The sequence below is a fragment of the Schistocerca nitens genome, chromosome 1 (genome assembly GCF_023898315.1).
Source record: "Schistocerca nitens isolate TAMUIC-IGC-003100 chromosome 1, iqSchNite1.1, whole genome shotgun sequence".
NCBI lineage: Eukaryota > Metazoa > Arthropoda > Insecta > Orthoptera > Acrididae > Schistocerca > Schistocerca nitens.
Window position 1 is genome coordinate 619883266 of NC_064614.1, and position 7322 is coordinate 619890587.

The 7322-nt window shown below is 45.3% G+C and overlaps 1 non-coding gene across 1 annotated transcript; it reads left to right on the top strand.

Annotated features, from left to right (window-relative positions):
- The first annotated feature begins 280 nt into the window (after positions 1 to 280).
- Positions 281 to 355, top strand: Trnas-cga (transfer RNA serine (anticodon CGA)). The gene has a single exon. It is a non-coding gene; the product is annotated as a tRNA-Ser (tRNA).
- The last annotated feature ends 6967 nt before the right edge of the window (positions 356 to 7322 follow it).

Genomic DNA, 7322 nt, shown 5'->3' on the forward strand with positions numbered 1-7322 from the left:
GAACTCGGGACCTTTGCCTTTCGCGGGCAAGTGCTCTACCAACTGAGCTACCGAAGCACGACTCACGCCCGGTGCTCACAGCTTTACTTCTGACAGTACCTCGTCTCCTACCTTCCAAACTTTACAGAAGCTCTCCTGCGAAACTTGCAGAACTAGCACTCCTGAAAGAAAGGATATTGCGGAGACATGGCTTAGCCACAGCCTAGGCTTCTGTAAAGTTTGGAAGGTAGGAGACGACGTACTGTCAGAAGTAAAGCTGTGAGCAGCGGGCGTGAGTCGTGCTTCGGTAGCTCAGTTGGTAGAGCACTTGCCCGCGAAAGGCAAAGGTCCCGAGTTCGAGTCTCGGTCGGGCGCACAGTTTTAATCTGCCAGGAAGTTTCATATCAGCGCACATTCCGCTGCAGAGTGAAAATCTCATTCTTTTTGTAGATAATTTAGAGGAGAGAGCGATTGAATCAGCTGCCGTTAAAGTAACTATATTTTGGAGGTATGTGGACGATATTTTCATAGTGTGACCTCATGGAGAAAGATGGTGTGCGTGGAACCCCATCGTCTCCACGATTTGTTCTAATCGAAGACTACAGAGTGCGCCAATGGCCACGCTGAGTGGTTACACAGAGTACAGCAGAGCTCCGCGGTTCCACCAGCGAGGGCGCTGCCGCCCTGAAGTGTGTCTGTCAATCTGAATTTTGACGCATGCGCGAAGTACTCGCAGCGCGCTGTATAGGGCGGAACGGAGCAAGTCTTCGTCAGTCTTCGATGGCTCACCTGAAGATGACTGGCAGATGCCAAGTCGAAATATCGTGCAATCAACTAAACGACGACCAGCTGCAAGCTCGAAATTTGTTTGAACATTCAGTAAGTCAGGAAAATTTTAAAATTCATAAGTGAACTGACGTTACCAGCGAAGATATAGAAAATCGGGACTGACTGGTCCAAGCACTTACAGAACTTCATTTAAGAACATAATAGAATATGAATGAAATTTGGTGCGCTGATAGGCTAAATAACTCTCAAACATGTGACAATATGTGACGCTTGTAGACAACGATGCAATGGTAATAGGTAAACAGCTCTTTCATAGTCTACCATGTTCTTAAATGAAGCATTGTAAGCGCCCGGACCAGTCAGTCCAGAATTTCTATACCTTTGATGAAAACGTCAGTTTACTTGCTCCATTCCATTGTTTACATAGCTGAATCAGGCTAATACATGTAAAATGCTGTAGGACTCAAATCAATTAACGTCTGAAATGTAAAAGGAAGTGCGAGTTAATTTCCACACATACACATGTTTGCCAAATTATTGCCCAAAATTTTAAAGTAAGTGCCAAATGGTAGATTTCAACACCAAATAAAACCTGACATTTGATAACGTAGCCCTAAAAATTCGATGTCATAAAACTACCCTGAACAGGCTTATAGCTGCAAAAGAAGAAGTGTTAGCTAAGCAGGCAAGCAGACAGACTGAATGTAACTAATTTAGCCTACTCACAAAACAACCTCAAATAAAATATTCCTGCATTGTTAAATGGTTCTCGAGCACCGTTTTTAGGAGGGACAAAGGTAAAGTATCACGTTATTCACCGGAAACAATATAAATGGCGTTATTGGTTGCCAGTTATTGCTGTTATTACAAATCACACACTACTGAAGGCCATGTGCAGTAGCAGTAGTGCAGTTAGACCATGCTGGTAAAACATAACAAAGACGCAGATTAATTATTTTCTATGTCTATCATGTTGAAAAAATTCAAAATTTCCTGAAAAATACTTAGCCACTGAAAATAGTACAATGTTTACGTTGGTACCTGAGTTTAATACATGAAAAAATACTATAAGACTCAAATCAATTAAGGTGAGGTTACATATGTCTGTACTGTAAAAGAATGTGTGAGTTAATATCCACATATTAACATATTTGCCGTATTAGTGTCATAAAGCTCTGAAGTATGTGTCCCAATGGTAGATATCAATGACTAAACTGACATTTCAGCATTGGGAGCTAATAATTTGATGTCGTAAAACTACCCTGACCCGGCTTATAACTGCAGAGAAATACGTGCTAGCTAAGCACGCAAATAGACAGCCTGGCTGTAATCAATTGAGCGTAATCTTGATGTAAATCACAACACACAGTCAAAGTACATATTCCCACATTTAAAAAAGATCTGAAGCGCCATTTTAGGAAGGACAAAGACAATACAACATGTTATTCACTAGAAAAAATTTAAACGAAACTATTCATCGGCAGTTACCGCTATTTTTACAAATGACACAGGCTACTGAAGGATCTCTAAAAGTTTTATAGACTGTATTTGTCCGATATTGTTAGTGATAACATTCTAAAAAATCGGTGTAGCAGCGCAAAAAGTGCGAAAAGCGATGTTCATGTGGCAGCAGTATCTAAACACATAAAGTGTGTATTTAGTCTGCACACCTGCATTTCCCAAACTATGGCTGGCGAAAATGAAGATTTGTAACAACTACTTCATCACAAACACATACACAAGACAGTTGTCTTATTAGGGAACGAAGGAAGGAAGGAATAAGGTGTTTTTATTACCAAAATATTACTTGGAATATTAGAGAACAAGCACTGCTTGCAAACACATGACCAAAGACGGTAACAGTGGGAAGTGTGACATTTCCAACAGCAATATCAAAATCGATATCTCGAAAAAGCTACTCATCATGTATTCTAAGATCTCTCACACTTTGCAAGCACAAATTAAATATTTTCCAATGTAAATTGTCTGTTTAACCTATTAAAATACATTTTTATGGTAATATAAGCTAAATCGCTACGAAAATTCGATTTCGTATGGTTTGCAATCACAAAGAGCCATTGTAATATACCTAACACCTAACGGAAGGCATTGTATGACCATTCTTCATTGCTACGAATGCTACACAGATGTCGCAACACGTATTAAGGTGATGTTTTCTCATAACTTACTGATATGTAGATGTAGATATGTAAGTTGTGATGTTGTGAAAAATTAGTAGTAAACAACCAGAAATAACGTGTGTGTATCTACCAGCCCGTGATGTTGCCTCAGCTTTAATAAACGCTTAATAACAAGCACCTGTGGTTGCACCTCTGGTCTAGGGGTACCTGGCGCAGTCCGGCTCTCGCAGCCGAGCGAAGCAGACGTGCAGTGTGTGCTTTCTGCCAGCAGCGCGGGCCCGTTCGCCTTGTTTACTTCCTTCGGCTGACACTACGTGACGCCGTAGCGCTAAGATCATGGCAAACCAATACAGAAGATTAACCTTGAAATTCTCCTTTCGGAACAACTTTACCAGACCAAAGACCAGACCAAAGTCGAACGCTTTTTAAAAGAGAAGATCCCAGCTGCCGACATTGTCGGGATCCACTTTTCGATCGTCATCAGCACGGTTTATGTAAAACTCATAAACGAAGATACATGCGCCAAGGTGCTTCGTGAGACGAAATAAGAACTCCGTTTCTGCCACGCAGACGGCAATGTTGACAACGTCGAGGTCGGCCATGTCGCACTGGGACTGTGGACTATCCACATATTCGAACAACCATTTGAACTCCCTGCGGCAGATGCTGTGGCGGCGCTCCGCCCATACGGCACGGTACACGAACACGTGGCTGAAAAATGGACCCAGTTTAAGACGTATCCAGCGCTCAATGGAGTACAAGTGCGCATTGACCTCCAACGACACGTACCGTCCTACCTACAGATAGGAGGGTGCCGGGCCATAGTTATTTATTACGGCCAGCCGAAAACGTGTTCCGGATGCGGCAAGGAAGGTCACCTTCGGTCCGAGTGCCTCCAACGTCGGATCACAAAACTCCCACCGACGGAAGTTGCACCTCCACAGACGAAGACTATTCTCCCCGTGACTTGCGCGGCGGTGCTCAAGACGTTCTCACCAAAACAGACACAGCCGTCCGATTTAGCGGTACAGGAATCACCTTCCACGGACAGCAACTTGGATGATCAGCCGGCCTGGCCAGTGGCGGAAAATAGTACGATGACGCTGGAGCTACCGAACACGACAGACACTGACTACAGTAAGATGGGAATTGATTCACTTATCGCACCGACCGAAGCATTTGTCCTGGCGACGCGTGAGTCAGTGCTTTCTTCTGACAATGAAGGCTACGTACGGAAACAGCGATCACCGAAATACCGCGCCGTCGTAGGACCGCGTCGGGACACATGTCTGAACACGGCGGTTCCCATTCGGCCGGGGAAGAACAACTGACCGCTCAAGAAGCCAACCGCGAGGCTGAGGCCGTTTCCACTGACTCCAACCTTGCAACATGCAGCGTTCGACTACCAGGCCCTTCAAACAAACAGTGAGCAGCAGGAAGGTACCAGTGCTGGCAGCGAAGTCACTCAGTCCCTTCCTATCAAATATTTCGAACCTATGGAACATGAACAGACATCCGCACCCGCTTCATGAGCCGAGGACGTCGAGACACAAGATCCCGATCCGGGGCCAGCTGAGGCGCCGCCGGATCGTGCAGCATAAGCAGCACAAGGAGGACCGCGTTCGGCGTCGGGAGTGACATCACTTCCGATGTTCGCTTCTCTCCAACATCGACATGGACAACCTCGCCCAACCAACGCGTCGCCAGGCTTACCGCCTGGCGACAATCAACATGATGAGCTCTCCTGCCAAGATCCAACTTTTTAAAGGAACAATACGAGCCACTGAAGTTGATTTTGCTTTCTTGTAAGAAGTGAAAACGACCGCACCCCCGAACTGTTATGGTTACGCAACATTTGTGACGCCCGGTGGCCCTGCACTGACGTCACGTATCTTCCATCTGCGCGAGGAATAGCACTTACGGCGCTCAACACCCGATTCATTAATCTTTACTCGCCGTCGGGTACCACCAGATGTCACGACCGCGCCATATTCTACTCCACGTATGTCGCCACCCTTTTTCTCGGATGGTACGAAAACAGCGTCTTCTCCGGCGACTTTAGTTGCGTACACTGCATGCCCTGTCCGGAACTGGGTGCGATGATCCAAGAACTTCAAATGTGCGACACGTGGGAAAATGTCCACAGTAATCGCTCTGGCCACACTCATCTTACTAGTCATTCGGCCAGCCGACTAGATCGCATGTATGTGTCGCAAGGCCTCACACAAGGAGTGGTGGCCGCCGAACTATGGCATCAGGCCTTTCCGATCATAGTGCCTGTATCTGCACTATACATCTCCTCCACCAACAAGTCTGGTGCAGCAATGGCATTTGGAAGCTTTAATATCACTCACCTCCAGGATCTGCATTGCCGTCGGCAAATTGAAGCAACATGGACTGATTGTCAACGCCGCCACTCTCGATACACTTCGACTCTGGAGTGGTGGCTCATCTGTACGAAACCGGCCATCCGCAGGACACTTATTCAGTTTGTCAAAGATATGGCTGCGTAGCATCTTCAGACTCTATATTTTTACTACGCGACACTCAGAGACCTCGATACCTTACCCTCTTCAACGGAAACACAACATGACCAATGCAGAATCAAGCCTCACATACTATCATTGACTAAGCGCCGACTAGAAGGTGCCACCGTCCGCTCGCGACGACACGACCGAACGGCCGCAGAGGAACCCACTATGCACCACGTTGTGGCGGATATGCGCCGACATCAAAAATGGTTCAAATGTCCCTGGGCACTATGGGACTTAACTGCTGAGGTCATCAGTCCCCTAGAATTTAGAACTACTTCAACCTAACTAACCTGAGGACATCACACACACCCATGCCCGAGGCAGGATTCGAACCTGCGATCGTAGCGGTCGCGCGGTTGTCATGGGAGGCATAAATGCAGTTGTAGGGGAAGGAGTAGAAGTAAAGGTTACAGGAGAATATGGGCTTGGGACAAGGAATGAGAGAGGAGAAAGATTAATTGAGTTCTGTAACAAATTTCAGGCTTTTGACAATGTTGACTGGAATACTCTCTTTCAAATTCTGAAGGTGGCAGGGGTAAAATACAGGGGGCGAAAGGCTATTTACAATTTGTACAGAAACCAGATGGCAGTTATAAGAATCGAGGGCATGAAAGGGATCAGTGGTTGGGAAGCGATGTTGGGAAGCGATGTTATTCAATCTGTACATTGAGCAAGCAGTAAAGGAAACGAAAGTAGGAATTAAAATCCACGGAAAAGAAATAAAAACTTTGAGGTTCGCCGATGACATTGTAATTCTGTCAGAGACAGCAAAAGACCTGGAAGAGCAGTTGAACGGAATGGACAATGTCTTGAAAGGAGGATATAAGATGAACATCAACAAAAGCAAAACGAGGATAATGGAATGTAGTCGAATTAAGTCGGGTGATGCTGAGGGAATTAGATTAGGAAATGAGACACTTAAAGTAGTAGACGAGTTTTTCTATTTGGGGAGCAAAATAATTGATGACGGTTGAAGTAGAGAGGATATAAAATGTAGACTGGCAATGGCAAGAAATGTGTTTCTGAAGAAGAGAAATTCGTTAACATCGAGTACAGATTTAAGTGTCAGGAAGTCGTTTCTGAAAGTATTTGTATGGAGTGTAGCCCTGTATGGAAATGAAACATGGACGATAAACAGTTTAGACAAGAAGATCATAGAAGCTTTCGAAGTATGGTGCTACAGAAGAATTCCGAAGATTAGATGGGTAAATCACTTAACTAATGAGGAGGTATTGAATAGAATTGGGGAGGAGATGAGTTTGTGACACAACTTGACTAGAAGAAGGGATCGGTTGGTAGGACATGTTCTGAGGCATCAAGAGATCACCAATTTAGTATTGGAGGGCAGCGTGGAGTGTAAAAATCGTAGAGGGAAACCAGGAGATGAATACACTAAACAGATTCAGAAGGATGTAGGGTGCAATAGTTACTAGGAGATGAACAAGCGTGCACAGGATAGAGTAGCATAGAGAGCTGCATCAGACCACTCTCTGGACTGAAGACCACAACAACAAATTTCAGCTAGTAATAACGAATACTCTGATCAAGGATCATAAAAGAAGGAGATATAATTGGAAAAGGCCGGGTGGTCCTCGAAGATTTTAGTTAGATTACATCATGGTCCCTACCCCCATGAACCATGGACCTTGCCGTTGGTGGGGAGGCTTGCGTGCCTCAGCGGTACAGATGACCGTATCGTAGGTGCAACCAAAACGGAGGGGTATCTGTTGAGAGGCCAGAAAACGTGTGGTTCCTGAAGAGGGGCAGCAGCCTTTTCAGTAGTTGCAGGGGCAACAGTCTGTATGATGGACTGATCTGGCCTTGTAACACTAACCAAAACGGCCTTACTGTGCTGGTACTGCGAACGGCTGAAAGCAAG